The following is a 23081-nucleotide window of genomic DNA, read 5'->3' as shown; positions in this document are numbered from 1 at the left end:
TGAAATCAACTGTATAAAAGTTGGGTGAGCCCCAGTGTATGTGTGTATTCCCAGGGTAAGGGGAAGCACCCAACTTTGCATTGTTGTTTAATAAATGTTCTTTGTTCTCAATTTTTGTCTCGAGCAATTTCTGTGAAGGTACATCTATTTCTAACAAATGGGACCTCGTCCGGGATCACACTCCCTCCACTGACAGAGTGCCCAAAGACAGGGGTAGCTGCACCCCAGCTGATTCAGCTGGACTCACGGACAGAGGGTGACTGGTCAGTGGATGAAGCGATTGATATCTGAGAAGAGGCATTGAGAACAAACAACGGGAGGACGTTAAGGAAGCACGCTAGGATTAGCTACTGGATCCCGGTAAGAGGAATTTAAGGTACTTCTATTTCTAACAGGCTCATCACTTAAATCCTCTCTAATTTTAGTCTGTAAATCTATTACCTCTAAACATACATGCTCTAACTCATTTATGGTATTGTTAGAATTTGGAGAAACCAAGAAAGCTGCTGGATTGTGTTCTTTATTCGTAATCAGGGTCAAATCATCCCTATCCATTAGGATCGCTTCATATTTTAAAATTCTAGAGTCTGTGAGCCACCTTCCAGCATGTTGTAAGAGAATATTGCGGACTGTGTGAGGTGTGTGAACTATCATCGGGGCACCAAACATAATCTTTCGTCCTTCTTCAACTAAAATAGCAGTGGCTGCGATGGCTTGCACACACTCTGGCCAACCACGACAAATAGGGTCTAAAACTTTTGACAGAAAAGCAACTGGCTGTCTATAGCCTGCCCTCTCTTGTGTTAGTACTCCGGTGGCTACACCTCCTTTCGCATTGGTATATATGTCAAATGGCTTATTTAGGTTGGGTAAAGCCAACACTGGGGCACTAATAAGGTGCTGTTTCACCAAGTTAAAATCTTTAATCTCTTCCTCTGTCCAGACAACAGCTTCGCCCCCTAGAATCGTGAGTTTATCATAGAGAAATCTGACCAGGCTAGAATAATTTTCAATCCAGATTCTACAGTATCTCACTAAACCAAGGAATTTCCTAAGTTCTTGGGCATTCTTGGGAGGGGGGATCTGTAGAATACCACGTATCCTCTCTGGACTTATTTTCCTAGTTCCCTGACTTACCAGATGACCTAAGTATTTAACTTCTGATTGAACAAATTGTAATTTGGATTCGCTCACTCTGAGACCCTTATTCTCCAGAAAATTCAAAAGTTCAACAGTATACTGTTTAACTAATTCGTAAGTTTTTCCCATAATTAACAAATCATCAACATATTGTATCAACTGACAATTCTCTCTCCGAGGAGCCTCATCTAGTATTTGTTCTAAGACCTGACCGAATAAATTTGGTGATTCTGTAAAGCCCTGGGGAAGGACTGTCCACCGGTATTGATTCTTGCGTCCAGTAAAAGATTTTCCCATTCAAAGGCAAACATGTCTCTGCTCTCTGTTGCTAACAGGCAGGTCCAGAAAGCATCTTTGAGGTCAATCACACTAAACCATTTACTATGGGGATTGATTTTACCCATTATTGTATAGGGATTAGGTACAACTGGGTGACGGGTGAGAATAATTTTGTTCAGCTCCCTCAAGTCCTGCACTAATCGATAGGTACCATCTGGTTTTTGGACAGGTAAAATTGGGGTATTAAAAGGTGACATACAAGGTTCGAGTATACCATCTTTCACCAACTGGTCAATTACTGGCTGCAGCCCCTTTCGGCCAGCTATAGGAATTGGATACTGTTTTCATCTAATTACTTGTTCAGAATCTTTTAAAGTAACTTGCAGGGGAGGAATATCTAACACTCCTCTATTGCCTCTTTCTGCTCATACGCCAGGATTTATTAGTTCTCAATCTTCCTCGCTTAATACATACAATTGAACCCCGATACCCTATTCCTGCGGTCTGGTGCCGATAGCCAATTGGTCCTGTAAATCTCGTCCTAACAAACAAACTCCAGCTTGGGGAACTAGTAAAATATCCTCTGTTATTACCTTTTCTCCCATTTGTATTCTTACATCTCTTAATACAGGGACTGTAAAGTCCCTTCCTCCAAATCCCGAAATCATCACGGTCCCCTCTATCTTAACACCCTCGGGTGGTTGTAAAATACTAGACTGGGCTGCCCCAGAATCTACTAAAAAGGTCATCTTGTCACTGTGGGGTTCTATGCTTAAATTTACCAGTGGTTCTCTGTGCAGCCCCACGGTGTGTATTGACTGAGAACCGTGACCCCCCCCCATTCATAATCTGCTTCCATCTGTCGGACTCTGGCTTTACCCTACCCTTAATTTAGTCTATGTGTCGTCTGAGTCCAGCATGCTCGTTAAATGAAGTGATAGGAGAATCAGTTTATTACACAGCATAAGAATAAAGCTTAACAGAGCTCTGGTTCAGTCGTTAGTTCATAGTAGGGAGAGGAGAGGAGAGGAGAGAAGAGAAAAGGAGAGAAAAGGAGAGAGGAGAAGGACAGAAAAGAAAAGAGTCTGCGGCAGGTAAGAAAACTTTTTTAAAAGTCTCTTACCAGGGTCTGCGGGGAGGAGTCGGCGTCGGAGGCGGCCATTGGTTGAGCGAGCGTACAGGAGAGTGTGACGGGAAGATAAGGTCTTTTTAAAGACTCGTACTGGGGACAGAACCTAGCAGTAGGGAGAGGAGAGGAGAGGAGAGAAGAGAAAAGGAGAGAAAAGGAGAGAGGAGAAGGACAGAAAAGAAAAGAGTCCGGGGCAGGTAAGAAAACTTTTTTAAAAGTCTCTTACCAGGGTCTGCGGGGAGGAGTCGGCGTCGGAGGCGGCCATTGGTCGAGCGAGCGTACAGGAGAGTGTGTAGGGGTTAATTGGTAAAAGGCCAATAAATAAGAGGGACAGCGAGCGGCCCAGCGAGTGAGTGGCACAGTGAAGGAATGGGACTTCCAGGCTTTGGCTCCTCAGGCTTCGGCGAAAGCAGGCGGAGAGAAAGCTAAGATAGTCTTTATTACTACTTCATTGGGGTAAGGGATGAGTGTTAAGGCTGTGTGTTGTCGGGAGTGCCGGATGTGAGAGGTCCTGGAGTCTTCCAGACTCCCGGATGTCCATATCTGCACTAGGTGTGTCGAGCTGCAGATTCGCAGGGACCGTGTTAGGGAACTAGAGCTACAGCTCGATGACCTCAGGCTGGTTAGGGAAACAGAGGAAGTCATAGACAGGAGTTACAGCCAGGTGGTCACGCCAGGGCCACGGGAGGATGAAAGGTGGGTAACTGTTAGGAGAGGGACAAAAGAACGTAAGGTGCCAGAGAGGAGCCCTGTGAATGTAACCCACAGCAATAAGTATGCCTCTTTGAGCACTGTTGAGGGGGACATCAAGGTTGGGGGGAGTGACAGTGGCTGTGCCTCCGGCACGAGGTCAGCCCCTGTAGCTCAGAAAGGGAGGGAAAGGAAGAGGAGGGCAATTGTGGTAGGAGACTCCATAGTTAAGAGGACGGATAGGGGATTCTGCGGACGCAGCAAGGAGAACCGGATGGTGGTTTGCCTCCCTGGTGCCAGGGTCCGAGATGTTGCTGCTCGTGTCCCAGATATCCTAAAGTGGGAGGGACAGGAGCCAGAGGTCGTGGTACATGTAGGTACCAATGACATAGGGAGAATTAGAGAAGAGGTCCTAAAAAGTGAGTACAGGCAGTTAGGTAAGGAGTTAAAAAGAAGGACCGCAAAGGGGGTATTCTCTGGATTACTCCCTGTGCCACGTGACAGTGTGAATAGAAATAGAATGAGGTGGAGGATTAACACGTGGCTGAAGGGGTGGAGTAAGGGGCAGGGTTTTAAGTTTCTGGATAACTGGGACCTTTTTTGGGGGAGATGTGACCTGTACAGTAAGGACGGGTTACACTTAAATCCCAGGGGGACCAGAATCCTGGCAGAGGTATTTGCTAGGGCTACTCAGGATCCTTTAAACTAGAATGATTGGGGGGAGGGAACAAAATAGTACAGAGCAGTAAGGAGAAGGTTAGAATGCAAACAAAGAAAGTTTGTAGTAAGTATTTGAATATGGATGGGCAGGTGATAGAGAAGGGAAATGCTCTGGAAGAAGATGAAGGGCAATTGGCAGGAAAAGTAAATAATGTTGTTCTTAAAGATGAGGGAAAACAGGGATTAAAAATTGGGAAATCCCTGAAATTCATATATTTTAATGCCAGGAGTATTGTAAAAAAGGTGGATGAGCTGAAGGTGTGGATTGATACTTGGAAGTATGATGTGGTAGCGATTAGTGAGACATGGTTGCAGGAGGGATGTGATTGGCAACTGAATATCCCTGGGTTTCGTTGTTTTAGGTGTGATAGAGTCGGAGGGGCAAGAGGAGGTGGGGTTGCATTGCTTGTCAGGGAAAATATTACAGCGGTGCCTAGGAAGGATAGATTAGAGGGCACATCCACGGAGGCTATTTAGGTGGAACTGAGGAGTAGGAAAGGAGAGGTTACACTTGTAGGGGTGTATTATAGACCACTCGGAGGGGACCGAGACCTAGAGGAGCAAATCTGTAGGGAGATAGTAGATATTTGTGATAAGCACAGGGTTGTAATTATGGGAGATTTTAATTTTCCACATATAGATTGGGAAACACATTCTGTGAAAGGAATGGATGGGTTAGAGTTTGTGAAATGTGTGCAAGATAGTTTTTTACAACAATATGTAGAGGTGCCGACCAGAGAAGGAGCAGTGTTAGATCTACTGTTGGCAAATGGGATGGGTCAAGTGACGGAGGTTAGTGTTGGCGAGCACTTCGGGTCCAGTGATCATAATGCCATCAGCTTCAATGTCATTATGGAAAGAGAGAAATCAGGGCCAAGGATTGAGGTTTTTGATTGGGGAAAAGCTAGATTTGAGGAGATGCGAAAGGACTTGCAGGGTGTGCATTGGGACAATTTGTTTTATGGGCAGGATGTAGTAGAGAGATGGAAGTCTTTTAAAGATCAGATTTTGAGAGTGCAAAAGCTTTATGTTCCTGTTAGGTTAAAAGGAGGGGCAAAAGGTTTGAGAGAGCCGTGGTTTTCAAGGAATATTGGAAACTTGGTTCGAAGAAAAAGGGAGGCGTACATTAGATATAAGAAGCATGGAGTTAAGGAGATGTTTGAAAGATACATTGAATGTAAGAGGAATCTTAAGAGAGGAATTAGGAAAGCTAAAAGAAGGTACGAGAAAACTATGGCAAGCAGGGTGAAAACTAATCCAAAAGAGTTCTACAAATATGTTAATGGTAAGAGGAAAGCTAGAGACAAAATTGGTCCCTTAGAAAATCAGAGTGGAAAACTGTGTGTGGAGCCTAGAGAAATGGGGGAGATATTGAACAGTTTCTTTTCTTTGGTATTCACTAAGGAGAAGGATATTGGGAGATGTGGGATAAAAAAAGCAAATTGGGTAAATATGGGGAATATAGAGATTACAAAAGGTGTAGTTTTAAGGCTTTTGAAGAATATAAAGGTGGATAAGTCTCCGGGACCAGACGGGATCTTCCCCAGGACATTGAGAGAAGTGAAGGAGGAAATAGCAGAGGCTCTGGCGGTAATTTTCCAAATGTCATTAGATATGGGGATAGTGCCGGAGGATTGGCGCATTGCGCATGTGGTTCCGTTATTTAAAAAGGGTTCAAGGAGGAAGCCTGGCAACTATCGGCCTGTAAGTTTGATGTCTGTGGTAGGTAAATTAATGGAGAAAATTCTTAGAGATAGTACTTATAAACATCTGAATAGACAGGGTCTGATCAGGAGCACTCAACATGGATTTGTGGGAGGAAGGTCATGTTTGACCAATCTGATTGAATTTTTTGAAGAGGTGACTAGGAATGTGGATGAGGGTAGCGCAGTGGATGTTGTCTATATGGACTTCAGTAAGGCCTTCGATAAGGTACCACATGGAAGGTTAGTTAGGAAGGTGCAGTCTTTAGGTATAAATTTTAAGATAGTCAAATGGATTGAACATTGGCTGAAAGGGAGAGGCCAGAGAGTGGTAGTGGATAATTGTCTGTCAGGTTGGAGGCCGGTGACCAGTGGTGTGCCTCAAGGATCTGTATTGGGCCCATTGTTGTTCGTTATATACATTAATGATCTAAATGATGGGGTGGTGAATTGGATTAGTAAATATGCAGACGATACTAAGATAGGTGGAATAGTGGATAATGAAGAAGGTTTTCAAGGATTGCAGAGGGATTTGGGCTGCTTAGAAAAGTGGGCTGAAAAATGGCAGATGGAATTTAATGCTGATAAGTGTGAGGTGCTTCATTTTGGTAAGAAGAATCAGAATAGGACATATGTGGTAAATGGGAGAGCATTGAGGAATACAGAAGAGCAGAAAGATTTAGGAGTAACGGTACATCGTTCCCTGAAGGTAGAAACTCACGTGAATAGGGTGGTGAAGAAGGCTTTTAGTATGCTGGCCTTTATCAATCATTGCATTGAATATAGGAGTTGGGAGGTGATGTTGAGATTGTATAAGACGTTGGTGCGGCCTAATTTGGAGTTCTGTGTGCAGTTCTGGTCGCCTAATTATAGGAAGTATATAAACAGAGTGGAGAGAGTGCAGAGAAGTTTTACCAGAATGTTGCCTGGGTTTAAGCATCTGGAGTATGGGGAGAGATTGGACAGATTGGGTCTTTATTCTTTGGAGCGTAGAAGGTTGAGAGGGGATTTGATAGAAGTATTTAAGATTATGAAAGGGATAGACAGAATGGATGTGGATAGACTATTTCCGTTAAGAGGAGGAAAGATTAAAACAAGAGGACATGAGTTAAGAATTAAGGGGCAGAGGTTTAGAGGTAACATAAGGGGGAACTTCTTTACTCAGAGAGTGGTAGCTGTGTGGAATGATCTTCCGGGAGAAATAGTGGCGACGGAGTCAATTGTATTATTTAAGAAAAGGTTGGACAGGTATATGGATGAGAAGAAGATGGAGGGTTATGGGCATTGTGCAGGGAGGTGGGACTAGAAAGGGGTGTTTGGTTCGGTGCGGACTAGAAGGGCCTAATGGCCTGTTTCCGTGCTGTAATTGTTATGTTATGTTATGTTAACTGATAATTAACTAATAGTTTAATGAATAATTCTGAAAATGAGGCCATTGTCGTCTCAAAGCATATTTCCCTGTCAATGTTTGCAATAATACTCTAGTCAATATACTTTTCTATAAAAATATTCTGATTGCTGCATAACTCTAAAAAAATATGTTTGGAAGTGAATATGGAATTGATTGAAAAAGATATTGAATACAAGGAAAAATATTCATTTTAACACACTTCACATGTGTCATTTATGTCAAAGGAAGACCTTTCCTTTTAATTAAATCAGCTTTAATTTTTGTCTTTAGTAAAACATAATTCAACGTACACAAATATTGATAAGCTGCATCAACCAATACCCATAAATATTTAATTTTCTTAGTCCATCTAAGCTGTGTAATCTGTTTACCAGCAGTATAATCTTCCTCTGTAATTGATAATATGTTCCTCTTATCCCAATTAACCTTATAAGCAGACATTTCTCCATATTGTACCAAACAGGTTTGCAGATGTCATAATGATTGCTGAGGATTTGTTAAATATATTAGTACGTCATCTGCAAACAAATGAATCTTACATTCCTCTTCATTTATTTTAATCCCACTAATTTTATCATTTTATCTTTTAGCCTGGGCTACCGGTTCTATCACCAATGGCGACAAAGGACAGCATTGCCTTGTGGAGCGTGTTAAATTAAACGTATCTGAAATTTGTCCATTCGTCACCATACTCGCCAAAGGATTTTTATACAAGGCTTTAGCCCAAAAAAGGTAAAAAAGGTCCAAACTTAAATCTTTCAAGTATTTTAAATAAAAAATACCTTTCAACTCGATCAAAGGCTTTTTCCGCATCTAATTCCACTATCACTGATTGATACAAACAATGTCTTGACACATTAATCAACGTCAAAAGTCAAACAATATTTTCAGAAGAAAATCTATTCTTAATGAAACCTGCTTGATCAACGTATTAAACGTGTCAAATACTTTGCAAGTCTATTAGCTACTATCTTATAATCTACATTTAAAAAAGAAATTGGTCGATATGAGACAACTTTCAATGGGGCTCTTTCTTTTTCCCGAACCAACACCAGCCTATTCCTGTTGGGCATCTCAGCTACTTCATTGCACATTTGCTCTTCTAGTTCCCTCTTCCCATTTGGCGGCCTATAATATACCCTTATAATAATAACCTCACCCTTCTTATTTTTTAGTTTTACCCACACTGCCTCCCTCGAAAAGCATTTCTGTCAAAGAAGGATGAACACGCTGTCGGGCGGCAAGAATGGTGTTTTTACCATCGCCATTGGGGGAAAATGCCCATAAATGTGTCCTGCCATGTACCTATTACAGAAGAAAGGCAGGAAATGAAAAACCAGCTTCTATTATTTGCTTCGGCAGCTGGTACAAGAATGGGCCTATTTTATCTTCAAGATGACATTTTTCTTGTAGACACAAGTGCTGAGGTCCGTTTGCTCCCACCCAACCTATTTTGAAATATAAACCACATCAATAACAACACCTGGCTCTTCAAACAGCAAATGGGACGATAATTCCCTGCTTTGGCACATGACGGGTCATGTTTGGGATAGGAGGTGTGACATTCCATTGGAATTGCGTATTGGCTTCCATTGCACAACCCATTATGGGTGCAGATTTTTTAAGGTCCCATGACTTGCTAGTAGACGTGAAGTGGAGGAAATTAGTTCACGCTACCACTTTTCAAACATACCCAGTGGTCTGCAGCAAAGGGAGAGTTTTCATCTCGGGGTCCAGACCCTGCACAAAGATGCCTACGCTGCCCTGCTCAATGAATTTCCCGGTATTATCTCTCCGAATTTCAATACCTCCAAAACAGTACATCGAGGGCCATTGCCAACATCTCACATTCTTTAGCCGTCCTTTATGGCCATTGGAGATGAAATATCGTGCATTGTATCGAGCCACACGGCACTTCCAATTTGTTTTGGAGGGTCGGCATTTCACTGTGTTCACAGACCACCAGCCACTCATTTTTGCCTTCAGCAAAATAACGGATCCATGGTCAGCAAGACAGCGGGTGTTTTAGTTTCTGGTGACGGTTCTGTCGGGGGGATGTAGCAGTTGTCTTTTGGGCCGAGTGGGCAAGGTTCTTTGGCATGCGCGTGAAGTCATAAGACAGATAGCTTGGAACTAATTCATTTAATTCACTGCCCTAACTGCCCACGCGTGGTGCTGTGTGCTGAGGAATGGCACATTGATCTGTGGATTCTCCTGCCGAAAGGCGTGGGACACTCTCAGGGCTTAATTTAAACCTGTGGTCCTGTGGATTGGCAGCAAACTCATAATGATGTTTCACCTTGACCCATGGAGCCCGGGACATGCAGTAAATCAAAGAAGCCTGTAAAGTCTAAATAAAGCAGTCTTGTGTTGACTAGCCTGGTGTGTGTGTGTGTGTGTGTGTGTGTGTGTGTGTGTGTGTGTGTGTGTGTGTGTGTGTGTGTGTGTGTGTGTGTGTGTGTGTGTGTGTGTGTGTGTGTGTGTGTGTGTGTGTGTGTGTGTTGCTTTAGTAGCTCTATCGAAGTAGCCGCTACATATATAAATATTTGGGGTGATTATCGCACTTACAGGATACTTTTCATCCATCTTACAGCCTGTGGGAAGAAGCTATTCCCCAGCCTGGCAGTCCTGATTTTGATGATGGACGTGGTTGAAGATGCTGTGCACTGCACGGAAATGGTCTTTTTACTGTTCCTTGAGCCCTATTTGAACAACACTCCCAGTAAATGTCATCTACAGAAGGAAGGGACACCCCAGTGATCCTCACAACTCTTTGCATCATTCCTGACTGATGCTTTACAGCTACTAGACCATCCAAAGGTTTAGCCAGACAGGAGACTCAACTGCGCTCCTGTAAAATCTCAGGATGAGAGGCGTTGGCCTTGACCTCCTCAGCCTCCTTGGGAAGTGTAGGCCCTTCCTGACCAATAAGGAGGAGTGATTGTTTGGTGTAGTAATACGTGTGCTGTGTGGATAAGAATTTTATGTGATTGTATTGACTATTCTTGCTCTTTAACAATCTTTAGTGGATAGAAGTAGTCATTGTACTTTAGGATGTACAATCATGTACAGATTGTCCTAAAACAGCCATTTGGCCCAGATGTCTATTCAGTCCAAGAATACTTTCGATCACAGGCAGATTTTGAACAATAACCCCATTCATTCTGCAACAACTGCCACTTAATTTTGCCAGTTGTTCAATGGTAAACTATATGGGGAAAACACCACTGTCAACTCTTCTACCTTAAAGGAGTAAATATATTGAAATGGGTAGTAGATCAAGAGATGGAAACAGTGAAATCAGACAGAGGTGAGTGGCTGCTTAAATTAGAAACATTTGTGTTCATCCTATAGATTTAAGGCTGCCCAGGAGGAATATAATGTGTTTTCTTTAAGATTGTTTGCCCTCACCCTGGTGAGGGATGGGGCTAACGGACATATTGCTGGAAGGGTTCGAGAATTGATATGGTAGGTCACAGGAAGCTCAAGTTTAGTTCCACAGAGCCCAGGTGTTTAGCAGAATGGCCACCCAGTCTGTATTTGGTCTGGCTGATATCGAGGTCAACTGAGTCATCCAAATGTAGGAGATTAGGATGGATGGGGTTCATGTGAAACTCTGCCTCAACTGGAAGGTCTGATTGTGGCCTTGGATGGAGGTGAGAGGAGATGTAGGGACAAGTTTGGCAATTTCTACAGTTCCAATGGGGAGTGCATGAGATGGTGGTGGTTGGAGAGGGTAGTGCCGTCGAGGGAGTCACAGAAAGATGTGCCCCTGTGAAAAGTTGATATGAGTGGAGCGGGTTAGATGTTGCAGGTTAGAGGATGGTGCTGAAGTTGGAAGTTTCCAAGGATAACGTGTCAGATGTGGCAGCTGATGGGTGGTAAGTGAGAAACCTGTGTGATTCTGTCCTTGTTGTGCCGGAGAGGAGGTGGGGTAAGGGCAGAAAGAGAATTGGAGATATAGGTGCAGGCTTTTTCAATGACAGTATGGGGGAATTTGCATTTATTGAAGAAATAAGACATTTTGTGTGTTCTGGAGTAGAAGACTTCATCTTAGGACTGTTACAGGCCCAGGGGACCCCAAAACCTAGCAGCAATAGAAAATCACCAAGACAAATGGATACTTAAGCAAACGTAATTTTTAATTTTCTTTAAACAAAAAAAACAATCAACCTTTAACTTATCACTATTAATGTAACTGCCTAACATTAACCCCTCCTAATTCTGAACGCAGGTGTATTTAAAGTGTATAAAGTTCTTTGACAGTCCTACAAGTTCAACGGTATCTATTAATTCTTATACTGTGCACAGAATTCAACATTTATGACTTTTCACCAAGATCTGGTGCTTAAAAGTAAATGATTACCCTCCAGGAAGGCTCTTGTTGGTTTCAGAAAGGGATTTCTTGCTCATTGGACACACAAAACTGATTCCCTCTGATCAGCCACTTTGGTGTCTTGCCAAAGAAACTTGCCCCATCAGGGTTTTCCAAATGATAACCTCTTCTGCAGGTCACCATTGAGTTCTTTTTGTTTCCCTTATTTCAAGTGAAACACCATTTCTAGCCAGCCATTTCCTCTTGTATGTAAAACAAGGTTTTTCAACAGGCTGAACTGAGAACTCACAACCCATCTTCAAAATGGGGTTTCAACAAGATGCCAGCTTGCCATCTCACTCTCTCTCTCTTTTAGAAAAAAAGCCTATTTGGTGTCTCCTCTCTGCTTGCAAAAGCACATGACATTCTTAGAACAGAAAACTTCTGAGTCCATGTATTTGTTGCTTTAAAAACAATAATCCATTTACACCTACTTTTGAAATTATTTAGCAAAACACACAGTCATGCTCTCCTGCCCCCCCCCCCACTACCCCAAACCCTGGGCCAAGTCACTGAGGGTCTGTGGATTCTCTTTCAATGCTCACAGACCAATCTAAGTCATTGGCAATGTGAGCTCCAATTTTGATATTCTGACACGATTAGGAACCCATTAGGACCCACTCTTATCCCAGGTCTGATACCTGACACCCATTTAGCCAATTTCCAACCAGTATTTAGCAATCCACAGTGTAGTGTAGGTTCTTTGTCCAGAAGCCCACAGCCTCAAGTTACCAACAGCCTGTCACCTATGTTGGTCCTTCAGTTGCAGAACCCCTCACTGGTCTGCTTCCATGGTCACTGACCCGTGTATTGAATCCTCTGCTTCTCAAATGTTGATGGGGTGTGGTCTTCATGTTTTCTTGTGCCCTGTGCTAGTCCTCTACTTCCCCAAAGTTCGCGGTGGCAAGGAAATCTAACACACCTAATTTAAAAATTTACATCTTAGAGGAGAATCTCACATGTGTGGAGGGATGGAAAGGGCATTATTACAAATTGAAGCCTAATATTTGAATATTCAGGTGCCAAATTTGCAAAAGCATAGAGTATATATTTCTTAAGCTATATGTAATTTTTTTCTAAAGGAAGACAATTTTGAAATTTTGCATGTCATCTTGGTATCCCTAAAATTTTATCTGATTTCCGAGTAAGTTCAATACATTTCCACATCCCTGTTAATGCTAATTTAACAAATTTCAATTGATATATTACTAGTTTTAATTTGGGCCTTATTCCCTCAATATTTACTAATAAAAATAAAGTTGGATTTTGCAGATAAACAACTGTAACTTGTTCCAAAAAATTTATAATTCTCACCAAAAAGATCTTGCATTAGGACAAAGCTAAGTTGAATGCAAGAAAGTTGCTACATCTTCACCACACTTCAAACATCGATCTGATAATTCTGATTTTATTCTATTCAATTTCTCTGGTGTAAGAAGTAACTGTAGAAGAAAAACGAGTTGTGAATTCCTTCCTCACAGCTGCAGTGTGGAACTCTGGTCAATAGTTCCAGACTGCTGAGTTGAAGTGAATTAATACAACTGCCCTGGATCAAGTGATCTCTGTTGCCAAATCAGCTTCCTGTCGAGCTTTACAAATCCAACTGCCCGAGTCACCTGACTCCAGATGCAGCTTTCAGATAAAATCCTTGCTGACATCTACTACATTACTAATGTAAAAACAATTATGCTGAACTAATTTGTGTCATACATTGAGAAACTTATATGGATCTGCCCATATTTGCCAATCAACTACAATATTCAGATCCAATTCCCACATTTGTCTATACTTATGAACTCCTCATTTAAAAGTTCCTACTTGTAATCAAGAGGACATCAAAGAAGTAAACTTTTTAACAATTCCTCTTTATAAGGAATTTCTATTTCAGTACAACATGGTTGGTCCCAACTTATCCTTCAAATATGCTCTTAGTTGGAAATAGCAAAAATGATTGCAATGAGCTATAAATATTTATTTCTCAGTTGCTCAAATAACATTAATTGACTCCTTTAATAACAATCTTCAACATTTATAATCCTCTTACGAAACCAGCTGTCCAGAAATTGATGATCCTTTGAAAAAGATACGAGGATTTTGAATCAAAGCCATTCTGGGTGATGTACATCCACTTACACCAATTTCATCATTTATTTTAATCCATATATTAATCAAATGTTTCAACAATGGTGTATCTTTTTCAATTCCCACTTGTATATAAATTCTTCTGCCTTTCTCTCTCCTATTTTATACATTTTAAAGGCAATTTTTCCCTTTCACAAAAAGAAGCAAGAAATCTCATTTGAGCTGCTCGATAACAATGTTTAAAATGAGGAAGCTGCAATCCTCTGAATGCAGAATTTGGTTTGGGTCACATGTAACATGGGATTCAATCAGAAATGGGTTCACATGACGTCAACTCATGATACAGACTTTTTTCTGAAAATGGAATACAAGAGGAGGGTTGTCTAGGTCTTTCACAGGATATAGATCACAAGATAAAGGGGAAAAGTAGGCATATTGAGTCTGCTCCACCATTCTTACACTCACCCCCACTCCCCAGCTCTCTCCCCATTACCTTTGGTTCCTTGACTAATCAACTACCTGTCAATCTCTGCTTTAAATACACCCAATGACCTCAGTTCCACAGATTCACAACCAAATGACAAAATCAATTTTGCCACATCTGTTTTAAATTGACACCCTTTTATCCTGAAATTATTCTCTCCTGTCCTAGAATCTCCTACCATGAGAAACATCTTTGCCATATGTACTCTGTCCAGGCCTTCCAGCATTTGAAATGCCTCTGAGGTCCCCCTTATCCTTCTGTATTCCAACTAGTACAGTCGAAGAGTCGACAATTTTTCCTCATGCACTAACCCTTTCATTCCTGATATCGTTCCAGTAAATCATCTCTGACCTTCTCCAACACCAGCACATCTTTTCTCAAATACGGCACCCAAAACTCTAAACCTGATTGAATGGGAAGGCAATTCTCTAACGACACAAACACAACAGTGAAATGATATTATGTCTTGTTGATATTTACAAAAATTATTGAAGAGTCCATTCACAGTGATGTACAATAAATTCTGGACTATAATTCTAGCCCATTAATGGACTATTATCATAACCTAAAGAATGAGGGTTGTTCTGAAGCTTGGTTCTGTGTTACGAGACCAGAGGATCCCAAAACCCAGCAGCAATAGATATTCACCAAGACAAATGGTTACTTAAACAAAAGCTGATTTTAATTATCTTTAAACATGAAAACAGATAACACTTTAACTTATCACTATTTTACTATTTTAACTTACTTTATCTAACTTACCCCCCTTCTAATTCTAAGTGGACGTGTGTGTAATGTGTGTGTAAGTTCAGAAAAGTTCTTTGGTTCACAGTCCAATCTCACTTCTCATTCCTCCAAGTCCACTGTTTGCAGGCCATTCTTATACTGTGCACAGAATTTAACATTTATCAAGTTCACCAGATTTTGGTGCTCAAAATGTGAATGATTACCACTGGGAAGTTTTTTGTTGGTTTTCAGAGAGAGGTGTGTTGTTCAGGGAAGCATTAGTGTTTTTGTGACTCAACGTACCAGCATCTGAAGTCCGCTATCTCTTCAGAAAAGCTCTGATAGCTTTAGCATGCAACAGAGCTGAACCAGGACTTTGCAGGTATTTAAGGGAGTGTGTGGGCAGGGTTTGTTCTAGACCAAAAATCTCACCAAATGACTCTGCTTGAAATCAAGATTCAAAGCATTTTGTGGAATACAACAGGAATTGTTCAACAAGAGCCTGGTTTTCCCTGAGGAGTTTTCTTTCAATAGTGGAAATGATTTTTTTTTTAAAGCCCATTAATCTTCCTGATACAAATCTTTGCATTTAACTTTCAGGTTGCTATCTGTTGTTAACTTGGAGGCCTTTAATGGGGTGTCTGGGTGGAATCTTTGCTTTAACCAAGCAGTTCGCTTGCAATTTTCCAGCTGTAGGATGCGGTGCAGTTGCTTGCAAGTTTAGCAAGTGGGATTATGATGTGAAACTGCAAATCACAGCGTCATTTTTGTTTTTGAAAATGCAAATGTGAAAATGTTAACTTTGGTCTCCTTGGTTTCCTTAAGTTTACAGAGGAGACGTTGGGTCAAGCTGAGAAGACAGAGTTGGATGCCCATTTGGCGTATCGGCTGGGCAAAGCAGAAAGCACAAAACAAGGGACTGAAAAAATAATGAAGCAGACTGAAGTGCCGTTGAACCAAACCCAGGTAAAGAATTTAATTTTGTGCAGTGTACTTAAGAGACCAAACGATTTGGGCTTTTAGTGGTGACCTATTTAAATGAACAAAATCTGATTAGAATAGAAGTTTATGGAATGTTTGGGAGTTGCCACAACAAAATGGAGCATATAAATTAGATGTTGTAATTAAGATAAATGAACAATGCAATGAGCCTGGTGTCACAGTATCTGCCTCCCTCTACCGTATATCACCGTTAATCCTTCTCCCCAATATGAACCTGATATCACAGTATAGACGAGAATTTATTGTACATCACTGTTAAACCTTCTCACGACAGTGAATCCGGTGTCAGAAGTATCTGTCAAAGTTAACTGTACACCACCTTCAGCATTCTTCCCACTCTGAACCCCGTTTCACAGTATCTGCCACAGTTTATCGTACATCACTTTTAAACCTTCTCAGTACTGTAAACCTGGTGTCACAGTACCTGCCACAGTTCATTGAACCTGACTGTTAAACCTTCTCATGAATCTAAATCCTGTCTCATAGATTCTGTCTCTGTCTATCGGACATCAACGTTAAACTTTCTCCCCCCTGTGAACCTGGTGTAATAGTATTTGTCTCAGTCTACCGTCCATCACCGTTTAACATTCTCCCCACTGTAAACCTGGTGTCACAGCATCTACCTCAGTCTCCCATACATTACCCTTAAATCTCCTCCCTACTGTGAACCTGGTGTAAATGTATCTGCAATAGTGTTATATGCATCACTTTTAAACCTTCTTCCCACTGTGAGCCTGGTTTCACAATATCTGCCACAGTTTATCGTATATCACTTTAAAACCTTCTCAGTACTGTAAACCGGGTGTCACAGTACCTGCCACAGTTCATTGAACCTGACTGTTAAACCTTCTCACTAATGTAAAATGGTGTCACATTATCCTTGTCACACCTCCATACATCACCGTTAAAGCTTCAACCCACTGTGAACCCGGTGTCCACAGTATCTACCACAGTTTATCGTACATCACTGACACAACTCCCTACTGTGAACACAGTGTCACAGTATATGCCTCAGTCTACCGAACATCACCATAAAACCTTCTCTCAACTGAGAAACTGGTGTCACCCGATCTGCCACAATTTATCCTCCATCAATGTTAAACATTCTCCCCACTTTGAACGCAGTGTCACAGTATCTGCCTCAGTCTCCCATACAGGACACTTAAACCTTCTCCCCACTGTGAACCTGGAGTCACAATATCCGCCTCAATATACCTTACATCACCCATAGACTTTCTCTCCACTGTGAACCTGATGTAACAGTATCTGCCTCAGTCTCCCATCTATCACCATTAAACATTCTCCCCACTGTGATCCTGTATATGCCAGAGTTTATTTATACATCACTGTTAAACCTTTTCACTGCTCTGAAACCGGTGTCACAGTTTCTGTCCCAGTCTACTGGACATCAGCATTAAACGTTCTCCACACTGTGAACTCAGTGTCACATTATATGCCACAGTTTATTGTACATCTCGTTAAACATTCTCCTCACTGTGAACCTGGTGTCACAGTATCTGACACAGTTTATCGTACATTAATGTTAAACATTTTCACTCCCGTGAACCCATTGTCTCAGTATCTATCTCAGTCCACCGTACATCACCGATAAAATTCTCCCCCCAGTGAAGCTGGTGTCAGAGTATCTGCGTACGTCTATCGTACATCACCATTAAACATTCTCCCAACAGTGAAAACAGTGTCACTTTCTCTGCCACAGTTTATCATACATAACTGTTAAACGTTCTCCCCAACGTCAACCCCGTCAGTGTCATAGCATCTGCCTCAGTTTCTCGTAAATCACCAGTAAACCTTTTCCCCACTGTGAGGCTGGTTTTACTGTACCTACCACAGTTTATCGTACATCACCATTAAACCTTCTCCGCACTGTGCACCTAGAGTCATGGTATCTACCTCAATTCACCATATATCATCATTAAATCTTCTCCCCACTGTGAACACAGTGTCACAGTATCTGTCTCAGTCTACCGTACATCACTGTTAAACCTTATTCCCCACTGTGCACCTGGTGTCACAGTATCTATCTCAATTTACCATACATCACCATTAAACCTTATCCCCAATGTGAACCATTTGTCAAAGTTTCTGCCAGTGTTTATCGTACATCACCGTTAAACCTTCTCCTCACTGTGAACACGGTGTCACAGTATCTGCCTCAGTCTACCATATATCTCCCGTATATCTCAATTAACCCTTTTCCCATTGTGAACCTGGTTTCACAGTATCTGACACAATTTATCGTACACTGTTAAACATTCTCAAAACTGTTAACCTGGCATCAAAGAATCTGCCTTACTCTATCGAACATCACTGACAAAACTTCTGCCCACTACAAACCCAGTGTCACCGTATCTGCATCAGTCTACAGTATATCACCATTAGAACTTCTTTCCACTGTTAACCTAGTGCCACAGCATCTGCTATATTGTTCATCAATGTTAAACTTTCTCACTACTGCTGGAAACCAGGTGTCACAGTATCTGCCTCAGTCTGCTGTACCTCACCGTTAAACCATCTCATTACTGTGATCTCGGTGTCTGATTACCTGCCTCAATCTACTGTACATCACTGTTAAACATTCTCCCCACTGTGAACCTGGTGTCACATTATCCACCACAGTTTATTGTACATCATTGATAAACTTTCTCATTGCTGTGAACCTGGTGTTACAGTATCTGCCACAGTTTATCGTACATCTCTGATGAACCTCCTCTCCAGTGTGAACCTAGTGTCACAGTATCTGTCTCAGTCTACCGTACATCACTGTTGATCTATCTCTCAACTGTTAATCCAGTGTCACAGTATTTACCACATTATATTGTACATCACCGTTAAACCTTTTCCCCACTGATGACCTGATGCCACAGCATCTGCTGTAGTTTATTGTACATCACTGTTAAACCTACTAATTACTGCTGTGAAACCAGTCACACAGTATCTTCCTCATTCTTCTGTATAGCACCGTTCGCACATCTGTTTTAAACCTTCTCTCTTCTGTGAACTAATTTTCATGGTATCTGCCAAAGTTTACCATACATCACTGTTAATCCTTCTCACTACTGTGAATGCGGTGTCACTTTATCTGACCCAGTTTAATGTACATCACTTTTAAACCTTCTCCACACTGTGAACCCAGTGTCACAGTATCTGCCTTAGTCTCCCGTGTATCACCATTAAACCTTCTCACCTCTGTGAACCTGTGTCACATTTTGTGCCAGAGTTCGTTGTACATCACTGTTAAACCTTCTCCCCACTGTGAACCTGGTGTCACAGTATCTACCTCAGTCAACCATACATCACCATTAAACCTCCCTTCTGTGAACCCAGTGAAATAATATCTGCCTCAGTCTCGAGAAAACACCATTAAAATTTCTCCCCACTGTTTACTCTATGTCTCTGTATCTGCAACATTGTATAGCGTGTCACCTTTACACCTCTTCCGCACTGTGAACCTGGTGTCACAGTACCAGCCACAGTTAATTGAACCTGACTGTTAAACCTTCTCACTAATGTGAACCCGGTTTCACAGCATCCGTCTCAGTCTCCCATACATCACACTTAAAACTTCTCCCCTCTGTGAATTCATTAAAACAGTATATGCCTGAGTTTATTATACATCACTGATAAACCTCCCCACTGTGATCTGGGTGTCATAAATCTGTCTCCATGCACTGTACATCAGCATTAAAGCTTCCCCCCACTGTGAACCTCATGAAACATTATCTGACACATTTTATCATACAACACTGTTAAACCTCTCATTGCTATATAACCATATAAAGCACACAAAAGGCCAGTGTGGCCCTACTAATCCATGCCGGAACAAAATCTCCACCCTCCTAGTTCCACTGACCAGCAACTGGTCCATACCCACCAAGTCATCATCCAGTCTTTCCTTAAATGTAAATAATGTCCCTGCTTCAACCACCTCCGCCGAAAGCTTATTCCACATCCCAACCACCCTTTGCATGAAGAAATTTCCCTCTCATATTCCCCATATAATTTTCCCCATTCAACTCAAACCATGGCCTCTGGTTTGAATATCTCCCACTCTTAATTGAAAAAGCCTATCCATGTTGACTCTGTCCCTTTTAAAATCTTGAACACCTCCATCCATCCCCCCTTCAATCTTCTATGCTCCAGAGAAAAAAGCCTCAGGCTGCTCAACCTTTCTCTGTAACTCAAACCCTGACATCCTGTCAACATTCTCGTGAACCTTCTCTGCACTCTCTCTATTTTGTTTATATCCTTCCTATAATTTGGTGACCAAAACTGCACACAGTATTCCAAACTTGACCTCACCAATGCTTTGTACAATTTCATCATAACTTCCTAACTCTTGAATTCAATACTCCGATTTATGAAGGCCAACATTCCAAATGCATTCTTCACCACTCTATCTACCCGAGTATCAACTTTGAGGGTACTATTTACCATAACTCCTAAATCCCTTTGTTGCTCTGCTCTCCTCAATTGTCTACCATTCAATGTATATGACCTATTTAGATTTGCCTTTCCAAAATGCAACACTTCACACTTATCTGTATTAAATTCCATCAGCCATTTCTCAGCTCATTCCTCTAGCTTTCCTACATCTCTTTTTAAGCTATGGTAATCTTCCTCACTGTCCACAATACCACTAATCTTTATATCATCTGCAAACTTACTTATCCAATTCACCACCCCTTCTTCCAGATCTTTAATATATATAACAAACAATAGTGGACCCAGGACCGATGCCTGAGGAACTCCACTAGTCACCGGCCTCCAATTTGACAAACAATTTTCTACCACTACTCTATGACACTTCCCATCCAACCATTGCTGAATCCATTTCACTACCTCCTTATTTATACCTAATGCCTCTACCTTTTCACCTAACCTCCTGTGGGGAACTTTGTCAAAAGCATTACTAAAGTCTAAGTAGACAACATCCACAGCTTTCCCTTCATCAACCTTTTTTGTAAGCCCCTAGAAAAACTCTATAAGGTTTGTTAAGCATGATCTACCCCTGTCAAAACCATGCTGACTACTACCTATCAATCCCTGTTTTTCCAAATATTTGTAAATGCCATCCCTCAGAACAATTACCATTAACTTACCCACCACAGACGTCAGAACTAAGTGGGAAGGAGGATGCAGGGCATTCGATAGCAGGACATTGTGAGAGAATGGATTCCTCGAACTCTTGAGGGGAGAAGGTGCGGATCGATCCATCGGTTTAGGTGGGGCAGGGTATAGACATGGCAGCTGACTGGAATTGTCAGCGGGTTACTGAGACCTGGGAGAGGAGGGGAAGGAGGGTGCAGTAATATTCTGACGAGAGAGTGCTGAGGGAGAGGCAACATGGGTGGAACCTCAAGGCAAGGGACCCTTGATTGTTTGCAAGGATGGGATTTGTAAATAGATATCCAGCACAGAGCCTCTTTGTCCCCCTGCCATCAGGAAGGAGATATGGAGGAATAAAATCGGGACAGCCAGGCAGCTTCCTCCCACAGGCCATGAGATTGACAAGGCAACATGAGCTGGCTGGGAGCAAAGAATGAAAAGGGGGAGAGGAATATGGACTGATTACAACAGCTCAGCCAGCAGGAGAGAGGGGCTGAAGGGCCTGTTTCTGTGTTGTCTATCTGGACCAGCATTTTGAGTTCAAGCTTAAAAAACCCAACCATTTTTTAATTTAATAATAATGGTACAGAATGAATCAAGAGACAAGATGTCTGTCCAGCAGCAAGCATCGAAGGCACTTTCTGAAACGGAGGCTCTGAAACCACAGGGAGATTCTGGCTGGAATGAGGCCCGACTTCTGCTAGAAGGAGGAGAGGAGAAGCAGGGATAATGTAGGGGAAGGGGTGGGGAAGGGAGGGGGTAGAGATACCTTCCTCCATTCACCTCCCCTTTCCTCCACCCTGTTTCCTGTCCTGGGTAAACTTGTACCTCTCACTTTGTTCGTTTGAGATTGGTCACAGTGTTTGAGCTACCATAAGAAAATAGACACCCACACTGAGAGCAGTTCAGTTTAAACAAATGTTTATTACAAATTCAAAAGCTGATTTCAAACTAAATTATGCAAGCCCTTCCCAATTATACTTATCAACGCCTGGACTGGTCCCAACTGCCGAAGCAAGGCAATGACTGCACACGTGTCATAGGTTGTCGGGGAACCGATAGCAGCTTCTCCACCTCCCTCGACCGGGACGTTAGCTGGACTCTAGAAGTTCTTCTTGCTGAAAGATGTTGCCACCTCTCGGAGAGTCTCTCTCTTCAGCAGCGGGACCATGGCTTATATTACCCAAAAACTGCTTACCCAAGCACCTATTCCCAGCAGAAAGATAAGCGAGCAAGCTAGCATGCTAGGCTTCTAGCAAATAACATAATTTTCAGCTTATCACTTTGAATACAATGGTTATTTTGCATCAAGGCTAGGCCTCTGACAGTCTGTGACCAAAACAAGCAGGAAGATTAAATGTTCTTGGTCTACAGATGTCCTTTTGTCAGATAACTGCATCTCTGGCCCCTCGGTGGAATTTAGCTTAAGTCTGCTGATTCTAAAAAACAAGCAGGTTCTCAGTCTTGCAGAAGCAAAGGTTGCAAAAGTAAAAAAAAACACGGTTTAAATCTTCCATTACATTCCCCTCCCAATTCCCCTCCCCATTTCCTTCCCCCGCTCACCTCCCGGTTCCTCTCCCTCTTCCCATTCTCCTACTCCTAACTCTAACCCCTAACAAACCCTAACCTTAACACTACCGATACCCCCATCACTACTCCACGTCCCTTAACTCTACCCCTACCCCGTCCCCTAACTCTATCTCTACCCCTACTCCGTCCCCTAACCCCAACCCTAATACTACCCACCTTCCTCTACCCCAAACACTCACCCCACCTCTACCTCCTACTCCTACCCCCTTCCCCTAAACCTAATACAAACCCACTTCCCTGAACTCTAAACCTAACCCTAAACCTAGACCTAATCCTAGCCCATGTCTCCTAACCCTAACCATGATGTTGTTAGAAATAGAAGTACCTTAACAGAAATTGATCGAGACAAAAATTGAGAACAAAGAACATTTATTATAACAACAATGCAAAGTTGTGTGCTTCCCCTTATCCTGGGAATACACACACACACTGGGGCTCACCCAACTTTTATACAGTGAATTTCAGTATAGGAATACCCTCCCCCTTACATTCTTCTGCCCCCTGGATGGGTTTGGCATAAGGCAATCCTGCCTGCCTACGTGCTGTTTCTGTGCACTTGGAGTATCCTGTCAGTGTCTCATCATGTTATTGTCCTTATTCACACCTTCCTGATTCTCGGA

General features: G+C 42.1%; 1 long non-coding RNA gene across 1 annotated transcript in view; it reads left to right on the top strand.

Moving 5' to 3' along the window:
* The first annotated feature begins 101 nt into the window (after positions 1-101).
* The window catches only part of LOC138750348 (uncharacterized), a 29928-nt gene continuing 6948 nt past the window's right edge, over positions 102-23081 (top strand). Inside the window, exons 1-3 of the long non-coding RNA XR_011349274.1 lie at positions 102-2513; positions 7663-7804; positions 15565-15705. This is a non-coding gene — a long non-coding RNA (uncharacterized lncRNA). The remainder of the gene's footprint in view (positions 2514-7662; positions 7805-15564; positions 15706-23081) is intronic.

Source organism: Narcine bancroftii, unplaced genomic scaffold, assembly GCF_036971445.1.
Source record: "Narcine bancroftii isolate sNarBan1 unplaced genomic scaffold, sNarBan1.hap1 Scaffold_121, whole genome shotgun sequence".
Lineage (NCBI taxonomy): Eukaryota > Metazoa > Chordata > Chondrichthyes > Torpediniformes > Narcinidae > Narcine > Narcine bancroftii.
The sequence above is the reverse complement of the archived record's forward strand: the minus strand, read 5'-3'. Positions and strand labels throughout refer to the sequence as shown.